A 16,539-nucleotide genomic window follows, 5' to 3' on the forward strand; every position below is an offset into this window, starting at 1 on the left:
CACAAAAATGCTACATAAGAGTTATCATCAGCATCATTATCATAATTTGGTACAATAATATGTGAAATTCTCCTATATTATTTCAACAACCCTGTTATTTTTAGATATTAATATACATTTTACAGAGTGAAATCCACAAATCTTGAGTTCCAACATTTACCCTTCCACTGGAAATGCCCCCTCCCCACAATAGTTCAACTATCAATTAGACTAAGGCTTAATAACATCAACTGTCTCCAAAGACACATACTCTCACGAGTGGCTGTTTTTTGTTTGCCCAGTATAATGTTTCTGAGTCTCACTCATGTTGAATAATCCATTCTGATTTTATTGCTGAGTAGTAGTCTATTGTTCAAGTACACTACAATCAGCTCATCCTTTTGCTGAAGGATGTTTAGGTTGTTTCCAGTTAGGGGCTCTTATGAATAAATCTATAAATGTTCTTTATACAAGTCTTTTTTGAGAATGTATGGTTCTTGGGGATAAAAAAATATAGGATTGGAAACACTATGGTAAACATGTTTAATTTTGTAAAAACTTCCAACATGTCTTCCAAAATACTTAAAACAAATCTGTACTCTCACCAGCAATGTAATTTGCTCCATATCCTTGCCATCATTTGGTGTTGTTAGTCTATCTATACTTCTAGCCATGCTAGTGACTGAGAAACCACATCTCATTATAGTTTAATGTGCATCTGCCTTATAACTAATAATGTTAAGCACCAAACATTAGTACATATTGGCCATTTGTACTGAAATTTTTGCCTATTTTAAATTAGGATGTTGGCCTTATTATTATTGATTTGGGGGGGGCTCTTTTTCTGTGGCTTATTTTCTTTAAAATATCTTACCTTCAGCAGTTTCTTTAAATTAATGGACTTAATCTTTTTATAATTTATTTACCTTTAGAGAGGGAGGAAAGGAGAGAGAGAAACATCAGTGTGCAATACATCAATTGGTTGCCTCTTGCATGCCCCCAGTGAGGCACCAAGGCATGTGCCCTGACTGGGAATTGAACCAGCAACCTTTTGGTTCACAGGCTGGTTCAATCCACTCAGCCACACCAGTCAGGGCTGGACTTATCTTTTTAGAGCAGTTTTACATTTTCAGAAAAATTGAGCTGGGATAAAACCTACCACCTAGATATGTGCCCTGACTGGGAATTGAATCCACAACCCTTTGGCTAATAAACAACACTCCAAACAAATGAGCCTCAATGGCCAGGGCCATGAGAGTCTCCTTTAAGAGTATTTCTTCTCACCCTGACCAGGTGGTTCAGTTGGTTCGAGCATCATCCCAAATACAAAAATGTTGCAGGTTCAATTTCTGGTTCAGGTACATACCTGAGTTGTGGGTTCAAGCCCTAGTCAGGGCATGTCCGGGAGGCAACCAATTGATTTGTCTCTCACATCAATGTTTCTCTCTCTCTCTCTCTCACCCCCTCTCCCTCCCCCTTTCTCTCTAAAATCAATAAAACAAATCTTTGGGTGAGGATAAAAAAAGAATGTTTCTTCTCATAATTATGCAATATTTATATGACTGTTCTCAATTTAGTGACATGAATAACCCTTGCAAGTAGAGTTCCTGGTACACATGTGTAATCCAGTATCCTTCCCTCTTTTCTTCTCTGTCTTTGAATGTAATATAATGTTAAAACAACACAGAAAAGTCCCGGTTCCTATAAAAATGGCAGGGTACCTTATTTCCAACTAACCCCCCTCCGATTATAAACTCTAGAGAAGATATGTAATACATAACTACTTTTAAAAATTGTGAACAGCCCATTGACATAAAATTCACACATCATAAATTGAACACATCTGAAATACACAATTCAATGGATTTTCATATATTCACAGAATTTTGCACCCATCCCTGCAAGCATTTAAAAAATACTTGCATAATCCCTAAAAAGGAAACTTTGGACTCATCAGTAGTTACTCCACATTCCCCTGTCAATCTCTGCAGCTCTACATGACTACTAATGCCCTTCATATTTCTATAAAATTGCTTATTTCTAGACATTTCATATAAATTGATCATAGAATTAGTAGTCTATTGTGACTGCCTTCTTTCATTTAGCATAATGTTTTCAATTTTCATCCATGTTGTATACAGTATCAATACTACATTTATGTTTTGTTGATAACTAATATTCCATTGTATAAGGATGTCAAATTTTATTTAATATACTATATATTAAATATATATGTATATATTCATCATTTCATGGACAGAAGTGTTGTTACCACTGGTTGCTTATTATGAAAAATGCCATTCTGGATATTTGTATACAATATCTCTATGGACATGTAACTTCACTTCCCTTGGGCATATACCAAGGAGTAGAATACCTGGGTCATGTTTTAATGTCTGACATTTTGAGAAACTGTTCAATTATTTCCAGGCTTGCAACACTTTACTCATAAATTCTCTCCAGGAATGTATGAGGGTTCTAATTTCTACATATCATCACCAATACTAATTTACTTGCTTTTTCATTATAGCAGTCCTAGTGGGTGTAAACTGGTTTCAAACCGCAGGGCCTTTTAAAAATAGTTTTTTATTGTATGTTTTTCCCTTACCATTTATCCTCCTTATACAGTATTCCACCTCCACTCACCCCTCCCCTCACAGTCATCACTCTGTTCTCCATATCCGTGAGTCCTTGTTCCTTTTTGCTCAATCTCCCACCCCCCACCCCACAGCTCTCACCCAGCTCTTTGAGTCTGTCTCTATTTTGCTTATTAGTTCAGTTTGTTCCTTAGATACACATATGAGTGAATTCATTTTCCTAATGACTAATGATATTGAGCATCTTTTCATAGGCTCATTGGACATTTGTAATTTTATTGGGAAAAATTCTACTCATATCTTTTGCTCATTTTTAAACTGTGTTATTTTCCTTATTATTGAATTACAAAATTTTACATATTCCAGACAAAAAGTCTATCAAATATATGATTTTCAAGTATTTTCTCCCATTCTATGGGCTGCCTTTTGACTTTCTTGATGCTATATTTTAAAGCAAAAAAGTTTCAAATTTTGATAAAGTCCAATTGGTCTATTTTTTTTTCTTTTGTTGCTTGTACTTTGGCATTTTACATAAGAAAAAGTTGCCTAACCAAAGGTAACAAAGATTAATTCCTATGTTTTCTTCTAAAAGTTTTGTAGTTTATCTCTTTTAGATCTATGATTAAAGTTATTTTTTGTTTATTGTGTAGGGAGGGAACAAACTTCATTCTTTTGTATGAAAATATCCAGTTATAAACCATAGAAATAATCACTGGAATTTTCTCAGAAAACTAAAAATAGAACTTCCTTTTGACCCAGCAATTCCACTGCTGGAATTATACCCCAAGAGCCCTGAAACACCAATCCAAAAGCAACTATGAAGTCCAATGGTCATAGCAGCACAATTTACAATAGCCAAGTGTTGGAAGCAACGTAAGTGCCCATCGGTAAATGAGTAGATCAAACAATCATGGTACATTTACACAATGGAATACTACACAGCAGAAAGAAAGAAGGAGCTCTTATTCTTTGCAACAAGGATGGATCTGGAGAGCATTATGCTAAGTGAAATAAGCCAGGCAGTGAAAGACAAATACCTTATGATCTCATCTATAAGTGGAACCTAATAAACAAAGCAAACAAGCAAGCAAAATATAACCAGAGACATTGAAATTAAAAACAAACTGACAGTAATCAGAGGGGAGGTGGGAAAGGATAACGGGGGGCGGCGGGGGGGAAGGGGAAGGTTTGTCAAGGAACATGTATAAAGGACACATGGACAAAGCCAAAGGGGGTTGGATGGAGGGTGGGACATATGGATGGCTGGCATGGGGAGAGTGGTGGCAGGGAAATGGAGACAACTGTACTTGAACAATCAATCAATCGATCAATAAAATTAATTTTTAAAGTTATTATAAGATATAAAGAAGTAATTTAAACCACAGGCTTTCATTGTAGCCTGCATTTTTCTTTCTAGTTTTTGTCTTTAAAAATGTAAAACATATGAATATTTATTGTCATCTTTTCAAAATGTGGAATTAAAATTGGTGTTTCACATAAGGACAGAATCTTAAAAGCAGCAGAAGAAAAGGAGACAGTTACCTACAAAGGAGTTCCAATAAGACTATCAACTGATTTTTTAAAAGAAACCTCACAGGCAAGAAGGGGCTGGAAAAAAATATTCCAAGTCATGAAAGGCAAGGATCTACATCCCAGATGACTCTATCCAGGAAAGCCATCATTTAGAATGAAAGGGCAGATAAAGTGCTTCCCAGATAAGGTCAAGTTAAAGGAGTTCATCATCATCAAGCCCTTATTATATGAAATGGTAAAGGGATTTATCTAAGAAAAAGAAGATGATCAAGAATATGATCAGTAAAATGACAACAAACTTACAACTATTAACAACAGAACTTAAAAAAATACAAAAACAAAAACAACCTAAGCAAACAACTAAAACAGGAACAGAATCACAGAAAAGGAGATAACATGGAGGGTTATCAGTGGGGAAGTAGGGAGGGGATAGAGGGGGAAAAGGTACAGGGAATAAGTAGCATAAATGGTAGGTAGAAAATAGACAGGGAGAGGTTAAGAATATTATAGGAAATGTAGAAGCCAAGGAACTTATATGTATGATCCATGGACATGAACTAAAGGGTGGGAGGGGGTACACAGGGCTCAGGAGAATAAGGGGGGCAGGTGAATGGGACAACGGTAATAGCATAATCAATAAAATATATTAAAAAATAAAAATAAAATTTGTATTTCATGAAAAAAATACCCAGTTACCCCAGCATTTATACAACATATTATTTTTTACTCATTAAATTGTCTCCAAACACTTTTTGAAATCAACTAATCATTAATGTAGCAACATATTTCTACACTCTTAATTCTACTACATTGATCACCACCTCTATCCTTATGCTGATATTTCACTGTCTCGATTACTGCAATAAGTTTTGAAAACGAGTTATGAGCCCCCCATTTTGTTATTTTCAAGACTGTTTTGGATATGCTGAGTCCCTTGAATTTTCATATGAACTTTGGAATCAGGTATCTATTTTAAAAAAAACAGTTGGGATTTTGGTAGCAAATGTATTAAATGTGTGTCAGGTTGGTGTGTATTATTGCAACCTTAATATCAAGTCTCCTGATCCATTGTGTGGGATATTTTTCCACTTATTCAAGTTGTCTTTAGTTTACTTCAACAATTGTTTTATAGCTTCCAAACCTTGTATTTCTTTTTTTTTTTTAAATTGTGCTTAAGTATTGTATTCTTTTTGGTGTTATTGCAAATAAAACTGTTTTGTTAAATCCTTTCTCAGTATGGACACAGTTACTGTATAAAAATAAAATTGGTATTTGCATCCTTGTGGTATTTGCAACAACAGAAAACATTTGTTAGTTCTAACAGATTTTTGTGTTTTTGAATTTCTTAAGACTTTCTACATATAAGATCATGCCATCTGCAAATAGTTTTACTTCTTCCCCATCTTGATAATCTTTTATTTCATTTCACAAACTGCCCAGGCTAAGAATTCTAGTACAATGCTGAAAAAAAATATATAAAAACAAACATCTTTCTCTCATTCCTAACCATAGGGGAAGACATTAGATTATATAGCATTAAATATAATGTTAGTGTTAATTATATTATATAACATAATGTGAGTTTCTTTCTTTTAGTATATTTTATTGATTATGCTATTACAGTTGTCCCAATTTTTTCTCCCCTTTATTTCCCTCCACCCTGCACCCCTCTGCCTCCAGCATTCTCCCTCTCGCCCCTTAGTTCATGTCCATGGCTTATACATATAAGTTCTTTGGCTTCTACATTTCCTATACTATCTTAACCTCTCCCTGTCTATTTTGTACCTATGTCTACTATTTATGCTTTTTATTCACTGTACCTTTTCCCCCATTCTCCCTTCCCTTTCCCCCACCCCCACTGGTAATCCTCCATGTGACCTCCATTTCTGTGATTCTGTTCCTGTTCTAGTTGTTTGCTTACTTTTTGTTCTTTGTTTTAGGTTCACTTGTTGATAGTTTTGAATTTGTTGTCATTTTACTGTTAATATTTTCAGTCATCTTCTTTTTCTTAGATAACTCCCTTTACTATTTCTTATGATAAGAGCTTGGTGATGATGAACTCCTTTAACTTGACTTTACCTGGAAAGCACTTTATCTGCCTTTCCATTCTAAATGAAAGCTTTGCTGGATAGAGTCATCTTGGATGGAGGTCCTTGCCTTTCATGACTTGAAATACTTCCTTCCAGACCCTTCTTGTCTGTAAGTTTTCTTTTGAGAAATCAGCTGATAGTCTTATTGGAAATCCCTTGTTGGTAACTGTCTCCTTTTCTCTTGCTGCTTTTAAGATTCTCTCTTTATCTTTACTCTTGGGTAACTTAATTATAATGTGCCTTGGTGTGTTTCTTCTTGGATCCAATTTCTTTGGAATTCTCTGAGCTTCCTGGACTTCCTCGAAGTCTAATATTTTTGCCAGATTGGAGAAGTTCTCCATTATTTTTTCAAATAAGTTTTCAATTTCTTGCTCTTCCTCTTCTCCTTCTGGCACCCCTATGATTCAGACATTGGAACATTTAAAGTTGCTGCAGGTTCCTAAGCCTCCCCTCATTTTTTTTTGAATTCTTGTTTCTTCATTCTCTTCTGGGTGAATGTTTACTTCTTCTGTCTGCTCCAAATCATTGATTTGAGTCCTGGTTTCCTTCCTTTCACTGTTGGTTCCCTGTACTTGTCTCTTCATTTCACTTGGCACAGACTTCACTTCTTCCTCTATTTTGCAACCATACTCAACCATCCATGTGAGCATCCTGATTACCGGTGTTTTGATCTCTGCATCTGATAGGTAGGCTACCTCTTCACCGCTTAGTTCTGTTTTTGGAGTTTTGATCTGTTCTTTCATTTGGGACATACTTCTTTGTCTGGGTGTACCTGTTACATTGTAAGGGGTAGAGCCTTAGGTATTCACCAGGGTAGGGCAACCCACATTGCTGTGTTGTGGAGCTGTATGTGGGAGGGGTCCAAGAGGGAACAATGCCACTTGCTCAGCTCTCAGCCAGCTTTCAGTCACTTCCCCTATTACCCACAAAGAATTTGGACCCTTCTGGTGCTGATTCTCAGGTGGGTGGTTTTGTGTACATTCTAGGACCCTGTGGATCTCTCCAATGAACTCTTTTGTGAGGCTGGGAGTTTCTCCCACCACCACTACCCCCATAGATTTTTACAGGCAGAGGTTTTGAGGCTTTCTTTTCCCACACTGGAACCCTGGGTTGCAATGTCTTGTTCCCCAGTTGTTCCTTCTGGTTTATCTGCATGCAAATGTGGGACTGCCTGGTCCACCAGCTGCCACCTGGCCTACCCAGTCCTCCATCCACCACCTTGTGGAGCATCCTTTCTGTCCCGGCTGTCCATCTCCACCCCTCCTACCAGTATGGATGAATGTGTCTTCTTTAATTCCTTGGCTGTTGGACTTCCACAGTTTGATTTCCTGTCACTTCTGGTTGATTTTTGTTTTTAAATTTGTTGTTGTCCTTCTTTTGGTTGTGCAAGGAGAGAAAGTGTATCTACCTACACCTCCATCTTGGCCAGAAAACTTAGCTTTGGGTTTCATAAATGGCCTCATCAGGTTCAGAATGTTCCCTTCTATTCCTAATTAGTTTTGTTTTAATCATGAAAAGCTGCTGGATATTGTCAAATTTTTTTTTGCATTTACTATGATTTTTGTCCTTTATTCTAGTAATATGGTATATCACATTGATTGATACTATAAAACTAACTTAGTATTCCTAGGATAAATTTCACTTGATCATGGTGTATAGTTAGTTTCTACAGTATTGGATTCCATGTGCTAATATGTTGTTGAGGATTTTTACATTAATATTTATGAAGTAATATAGATCTTTCATTTTCCTGTGACATCTTCATCTCTTTTGATATCATTAGCCTAGTGTTGCTCTCTTCCCTCCTTCCTTGTTGACCTTCTGTCTAGTTTTCCTACCCATTAGTGAATGTAGTTTGTTAAAGTCTTTAACTATTATTGTTGAATTGTTGATTTCTTCTTTTAATTATCTGTTTTACTTCATATATTTGGGAAGTGTGCAATTGGTGACATAGATAGCAGGTTCTTGAAAACCATCATTTCATTTAATGTCATTTTGTTACAAAGTTGATGATGAAAATAAATGATTCCCACCTAGGACCACTGTCTGTGTTGAGTTTGCACCTGAGTTGAGCTGGCATGTCTAAATTGTCCAGTCTGAGAGAGTGTGGGTGTGTATGAGTGCACCCTGCAATGGAAGGGATCCTGTCCACGGTTGGTTCTCATCTTACAACCTAGCTGCCCAAATAGACTCCAGTCCCCACAACTTTGAACTAGAATAAGCCAGTTGGAAAACAATTATATTTTTTATTAACCTTTCCAAAATGTATGTATACCTTACATTTATTCCAAAGTTTAATATTAGAAGTATTTTGAGCCTTTATTTAGAAGTTTGGTGATGTTTTTGTGAATGTAAATATGATGTAGGAACTCAATACTTGTTTATATCAATTAGTCTGTGTAAAATTGATTTTGTTATATGTCATTTTGCTTAAAGTCACAGTTTCCAAGAATCTATTGACAGACATTGAGGATTTACTCTATGTTCATAATTGTTACAGCTTTCTGATGGATTAACTCTTTTATCATTATTAAATATCCCTATTTATCTCCAGTAACAATTTTTGTCTTAAAAAATGTTTGACATTAGTAACACTAGTATATCAAATATAGTATGTCTGATAAGTCTTTCTGTCCTTTTATTTTGAAGCTATAGTGTCTTTAAATCTAAACTAGTCTACTGTAGAAAGCATATACTTTGATCCTGTTTTTTATCCATTCTGCTAATATCTGCCCTTGATTAGTGTGCTTAATCCATTTACACTTAGTATTATTACTTGTCGGGTAGGACTTACATTTGATTTTTTTTTTTTACTTCTTATGTGTCATTATCTTTTTTGTTCTTCAAATCCCTCCATTAATGCCTTCTTTTGTTAAATATTTTCTAGTGTACCATTGAAAGTCTCTTAACGTTTCATTTACTATTTTGTAAAGCAATTTTCTTAGTGGTTTACCTGGAGACTACAATTAGCAGCTTATCTTTAAACAATCTAGTTTAAATCAATGCTAATTTCATTGCAATAGCACACAGGAATCTTGCTCCAATATAGCTTCATTTCCTCTGCCTTCATTTGTCTTCTTATTGTCATACAAAGGACATCTGTATATATTTTGTGCCTAACTTAAATTTATAATTATTGATTTATGCAGTTGTCTTTAAATTAAATGAGAAAAAAGATGTTACAAAATAAAAATTCATTTATATTGTATTTATATTTACCAATGGAATCTTTACCAGCGTTTTTTATTATTCATGTGTATTTAAGTTTCTGTTTAGTGTCCTTTCATTTCATCCTGAATACTTTCATATTTCTTGAGTGGCCGCATAGCTAGCAACAAATTTTATCAGATTTTATTTTGCTGGGAATTTCTTAATGTTTCCTTCATTTTGAAGGGATAGTTTTGCTGGATATAGAATTTGTTGTTGATATTCTTTTCCCCCTGGAACTTTATATGTACATCTCATTTTCTTCTGGGCTCCATCGTATCTGATAAAATATACACTCTCAATCTTATTAAGGATCTCTTTTACATGATAAGTCATTTTTCTCTTGTTGCTTTTAATAATCTTTTTTGTTTTTGTTTTTGACAGTTTAACACTGATATATGCAGGTGTGGATCTCTTTGAGCTTGCTCCATTTGGAGTTTTCCAAGCTTCTTCACTTTGCAAATTAATGTCTTTCATAAAATTGGAAACATTTCAGCCATGACTTATTCAAATAGTCTTTCTGTTCCTTTGTCTTTCTTCTCCTCTCCTTCTGAGAATCTCAGCAAGTATATGTTGATACAGCAGTGGTATCTTACAAGTCTCTGAGGCTCTATTCATTTTTCTTTCTGTTCCCCACATTGACTAAATCAAGTGGCATACATTCAAATTGGCTGATTATTTCTTCTGCCAGTTCAAATCTACTGATGAGTCCCTGTCATATACTTTTTAATTCTAGGCACTGTAATTTCATCTCAGGAATTTCTATTTACTTTTTTAGCAATTTCCATCTTTTTATTGGTATATTCTATTTCATGAGACAAGGTTGCTATGCTGTTCTTTAATTCTTCATATCTGTACAGTTTCTATTTACTTTTTATCCTGTGGATGGGCCATATGTTTGTGTTTCTTTGCAGGTCTTGTAACTTCTTACCAAAAACTGGGCATTGTAAGAATGTGGCAAACCTGCAAATGATATTCCTTCCTTTCACGAGGACAACTTGGCCTTTTCCTCTAACAGTCTTCAGAGTTGATAATTATCTTTTTAATGTCTTCCCTATACCATTCTATTCTAAGCTTCCTAAAGTACACAAACTGTTTTGTTAGTATTCTCAGCCCAAGCATCTTACAACATGGAGAGCTATTTGTTATTTTTGGAGTGATCTAATAACTCTAATTCTGTAGGTTAAAAGTTAACATCATTAAACTGTATATTCAGGAGTTAATTCTACCAAAAGAAAGTGACCTTTGTAAAGTAAATGGTAAGAACATGGGTCACATAGACCAATGTTATCTAGATCCAGGGCAATTGCTTATATATGTGCACTCAAGACAAGAAATTACTCTAACACACCATTAAAAAGAAATTACAAAGAGCACGAAGTCAAAAATCAGAAAACTGACAAATACACACACACCCCATTTAAAAGTTTCAAAAGAAAAGGTAAAATAAAAGATAATTTTAAAGAAAAAACAGGCAGCTTAATCCAGTTTATCCTATACACTAATGTGAAAGCCCTAGTGATGGCATGGTGGTGTGTTCGGTACTTAAACGACTAGTACGCTAATATCTTCTAAACTGATGACGCTTTCCAGCAGCATACATTGCCAGTCTCTGCTCTTCCTTTTCTCACACATTTCTTTATATTTCTTAGAATATTCTAAATTATCAAAATTTACTCACAAAACAAATTTCACTGAGATTATTATTTGGGATAAAGATGAAAATGTAGCAATATAAACAGAAATTTAAGTATTCAATTCAAAGAATCAAGATCTAAATATGTGCATTTTCATCTTCAGTAATCTATCATTATTATTGAATTATTTATTTGAAGAAAAAGGCAGTACAAAGGTAAATAGATGAACAGATGTTAATAAACACAATGACCAAATCCATCTCCTGGAAGAGACTCTTAATCCCATTGCAGTACATTATTTCATCTATCATCAAATACATAAATCACTGTGGTACACAAATAGAAAAAAAGCATCATACTGAAAAATCAAGTAATGTGTTCAAAAAATATTTTTTTTTCATTTGCTCTAATTCTATTACTCTTTTAAATTTTTACTTATCTCACTGACAAATCTCTCTAAACCACCTTTAAATCCTTTTCTGGAACAGGGCTATATATATATATATATATATATATATATGTATGTATATATACAAACATACAAATATTCCTCCACTGCCTACAGAAAACATCTTTACACAGATAGGCCAGTTTGGATTTTTAATACTAATCTTTGAAATATATAAATTAATCATTTGACATTTTATTATTAAAGTAGTGATAATGTTGATTTAGTTTTGATTCAAACATCAAGAATTTCATTATCCTATAATACATATCCAGAGTTCAAAGCATTTAAGGGGGGTTAAACAAAATGCAAACATTTAATGCAACATTAAGCATGTGAAATAAAAACTTGATTGCCTACAGAAAGCATGCTATGCTGTTACCCTGGTGACAGGTTAAAAAAAGGATTGTGAGTTGAATAGCTGTATGATATGAAATTAAAATGTTTCACATTGAACAATCCAAAATGAATTGGGAAAGGTTAGAGAAGAGGAGAGAGAAATCAATTCTCCAATGGCAATGGTGAATGGGAAAGAAGTATGAATAGGATTTGCCAGTGGGGTGCAACAGCTGCCAAATATCCTGCAGCCAAAGAATTACAATAATACTGATGAAGTGTGCAAGGGCTTTTGGAGTCATTGCAGGGAACAGAGAAATTCTCCTGCAATAATGAGGCTATTTTGTCTCCCATTCAGCTCTTATCATAGAATTCAAGCAAAGAAAAAAATATTTAAAAATGAAACATTTATTAAAAAATGCAGAAATATGACATCTCATCCATTTAATCAATATTTTGTGCTTTATATCACACAGATTAATAAATTATCCAAAATAGTCTAATTAAATAAATGAAAATATAACAGAGAGAGTAAAAATAAAGCAAGCTTGAAGGGAAATAATTAAATTGATGTTTTCTCCCCTCTTGCTAATTTTAGGGGATTTATTGCTCAAATGAAAGTAGATATTTCCAATGGTTATGTATGTTTGTGAATATATGCCCAAAGTACTATTTTTTATTATACTGTCAGTAACTAAAACATCAACTTCATTGTTTAATGAAGTGGCTAATCTCAGAACAAATATAAAACAAATTTATATATAAAAGTTGTGTTTTATTGTGAAAGTGTTAATAATTTGAAATGTCCTTTTAAATTCAGAGACATTTAAGCAAAAGAGCCAATATACAACTGTACAAAAATACTTCGTTTTACGTGGAAATTATCTTCACATGGCTATTTTTTTGTTTCTTTTCCAAGCATATCTTTCAATTATTAAGATAATATTTCAAAATCTTAAACTTTTATCTTTTAATTTAAAACTTAATAATGGGTATATTCATTATAAATCTGAAACCAGGGAAGGGCCCTTTTTAAATAGCAAGAAAAAAAAACCAAGATAATTGTATCTGTGAGGTAAAAATCACTAAAAAATTGATTCTCCGTTTTTATCAGGAAGCCAAATGAGGAAAGAAAATACAATATAAATGTAGGCACAACTACTGCAATTCCAGTGAATATAATTTTCCATTATGCTACTATGACTAAAAGAGTTCCACTGATGATAGGCTCTATAGTCAGTCAAGATACTTGATATGTCCTACAAAGTATGAGCTCAAAGCAGTAATTATACACTGACTCCATACACCCAGAGTAATCCTCCACAAAAGGAATGCTTCATTTTATAAAAGCTTTCAGGCTGAAATATTTTTTATTAGCATAACTGTAGCCTATAATGAATGTGTTCCTTTTCTTGAGTCTTTAACCTCTGCTCAAATACCAAGAGAGAAACTAGAAGGGTAAAGTAGAAACCAGAAAGTACAAGTGTCTGCCTCATGCAATTCAAATAGGATCTGAGCTGGAAAAGATTTAGAGAATCATCTAACCCATCTAACCCATCTAACCCAGTGCCATTTCTCAGAGGAAGAAACTGGAGTCAGAAGTACAAATATTTGGACAAAGGCTTGTATCACCTTGATGCTTGGTAGTGACACTAGGACCAAAATCCTGACTTCTGACATCTCACTCAGTGCTGGTTCCACCATGCCAACCACTGTGAAATTTCAGTGCTAGGTGAAGGAGCCAAAAGAATCAAAGATAACCTTATCTGACTAGCCCAAATGACTAAGCAGAGGGAATACAATAAAACACCTACCCAGAATTCTGCGTACCTATCCACAGTGTTTTAAAGATGTTGGGAACATAATCACACTCTGCACTGCCAGGGACCACTAATATCACATATCCAAACTTAACTGCCACACTTTCCACTGGATATTCTTTTTTAAAATATTTTATATATGCTTTTATTATTCACCTGGTAACTCCATATTATGACAATCATGTGCTAGTTTTCAGCAGTTACATCCCATTGCTCATGGCCACATAAGGATGTGATTAATTGGAAAACAGGGAGACCAGGGACACAGCCGGTGGTGACACCACACAGCCTATGCCATCTCAATACAACTGTTAAGTTCATCTAGTCAACATTCTTGAAAGCTGTTCTTGTCAAGGAATCCTACAACCATCACATTGTTAAAATCAATGGTCTATAATTATTCTTCATACCTGATATATTTCAGATGAACAGTCCTGTCTCTCCTGATAACCTTTCTTCTCTTGACTCTCTGAAGTAGGATCCCCTGCCTACTTCTCTACCTATGTTCTCTGTGGTTTCTTCTCAGTCTCCTTTGGTGATTTGCCTCATTTTCCTGACGTGCTAATGTGGAGTGTCCAGGACCTCTGCTCCTAACTAGTCTCTCGATTACTACTCTTACCCTTTTACAGTCATTTACAATAGGAAAGCCACAATGATCTTGTCAATACATATGTCAAATCAAGCTTTTTTTTGTTGAAGACCATGCAATGGATCCTATTTCATTCAGAGTAAAAGCCTAAGTCCTTACAATAGCTTGCCTAACAGATCTTTTTCTCTAATATTCTATAGCAGGCCTGTCAAACTCATTTTCACCAGGGACCACATCAGCCTTGTGGTTGCCTTCAAAGGGCTGAAATAATTTTAGGACCATATAAATGTAACTACTCCTTAACTGTTAAGGAGTTGAAATTACATTCGGCCCTTTGAAGGCAACTACGAACCTGATGTGACCCGCGGTGAAAATGAGTTTGACACCCCTGCTCTATAGCTTTCTTAATCCTCTCAAGATGCACTGGCCTCCTTACTATTTCTCAAGCAGGCCAGGCATACCTTGACCTCAGGTGCTTTGCATTTTACTGTCTCCACTGACTGGAAGATTCTTTCACCAGAAATTCACATGACTCACTCTTTTCCTTCTTCAGATCTTTACTCTAATGTAAATCATGTCATCTCGCTAATACTTCCTGCCATCTACTTCCCTGGGATCTAAATTTAAACTGCCACTACCTAACCATCCACCTCCACAATGCTCTATATTACTTCCCTGTTTTTTCACCAAAATATTTATCATTTGACATACTACATATTTTACTAATCTGCTTTCTCTGTCTACCCTCCATGTAAAGGTAAGCTCAATGAGGGTAGGATCTTTTTAAGTCCTTTGTTCACTGCTAACATCCCCAACTTTTCTAACCCAATTCTTATAATGATCAATCAGTGATTTTAAAAGACATGTAATTAGCCCTGATTGGTGTGGCTCAGTTGACTGGGCACTGTCCCACAAAGCAAAAGCTGGCCAGTTTGATTTCGACTACCTGTCAGTCCCCAGTCAGGGTGCATACAACAGGCAAATGACCGATATTTCTCTGCATATTGATGTTTCTCTCCCTCCCTTCTCCTCTCTCTCTATAAATAAATCAATGAATACATAAAATTTTAAAAGATGTAATTATATTTAATATCTATATCTGATTCTCTTATTCATTAAGAAATGGAAGGATACATCTTTAACAAGAAAAACTATTTCAAACCAACAGCAAACATAATTGTTGATGTTGAAACACTCAAGACATTCCAGTTAGTCAGGAAACTAACAAGTATATACCATTGCACCACCTCTGAAATAGAATTTTTGCCATTAGATTTAAAAAGTTAGGGAGAGATAGCTAAAATTTTATGGACATTATGTTAAGTATTTTATATCTCACTGGACATTGACAAAAACTCTTTAAGAACTACTATTATCTCCACATTACAGATGAGGAAACTGTATCTAAGAGAGGTTAAATAATTTATCCTAAAATAAAAACTAGGCATTGGCAGAACCAGGGAGAAGTCCAGCTATCTGGCACAATAGCCTATGCTCTTCAACATAAAACTATACTGGAAGTTCTAGCCAGAGAATAAGACAAGAAAAACAAATAGTATAGCTCATAGTTGTAGTGGTCAACTTAATTGATTACTTAATATCTATTTCACACCAGGAAATTAGTCCAAGAAAATCATGATAATCCAATTCCCTTTTCAAAGATTGTTTAGGAATGGGCAGATTTACTTCTGGTCAGTGAGAACTGAGAATTAGCTTCTTGGGTAACATCTAGAAAAGATTTCCACTTTTAGAGACAGACACAATCTTCTGAACCTTATCTAGATTTAACTCCCGTAACCTCTGCAGCTATTCTGCTATCTCAGCCTTATGATAAAGCCCACACAAAGAAAAAGGGGACTTCAGAGAAGTGACATCAGCAGGTGAACACATTAAGCCTTGTCCTTCCTGTCCTCTGAAACACCCTTTTAAAGTGAGATGAAAACTATGTAAGTTTGAATCAGGGTTGCTGTTACCTGTAGCCAAAAGCATCCCAAGTGATTTAGAAGATTATGTGATTGCCCCTTTTGAAATCAAATAAAAAGTCATTACAAGGGATTTTTAAAGTTTAGGAGAAATTTTAATGAAAAATATAAATACTAAAGTAGTCAAACTTATAGAAACAGAAATTACAACGGTGGGTGCAAAGGGCTGTGAGAAGAGGAAATGGGAAGCTGCACCATGGGTATAGAGATTCAGTTCTGCAAGATGAAAAGTTCGAGAGATCTACTGCACAACACTGTGCATACAATTAACATTTATGTACTGGACACTTAAAATGGTTAAGATGGTAAATTTTATGTTTT

The 16,539-nt window shown here is 34.8% G+C and overlaps 1 protein-coding gene across 2 annotated transcripts in view; it reads right to left on the reverse strand.

Moving 5' to 3' along the window:
• Positions 1 to 16,539, reverse strand: part of PCCA (propionyl-CoA carboxylase subunit alpha) — a 473,714-nt gene that overhangs the window by 170,970 nt on the left and 286,205 nt on the right. The gene's annotated exons all lie outside the window — the stretch shown is intronic.

Source organism: Desmodus rotundus, chromosome 13 (genome assembly GCF_022682495.2).
Source record: "Desmodus rotundus isolate HL8 chromosome 13, HLdesRot8A.1, whole genome shotgun sequence".
In the NCBI taxonomy this organism is placed as follows: Eukaryota; Metazoa; Chordata; class Mammalia; order Chiroptera; family Phyllostomidae; genus Desmodus; species Desmodus rotundus.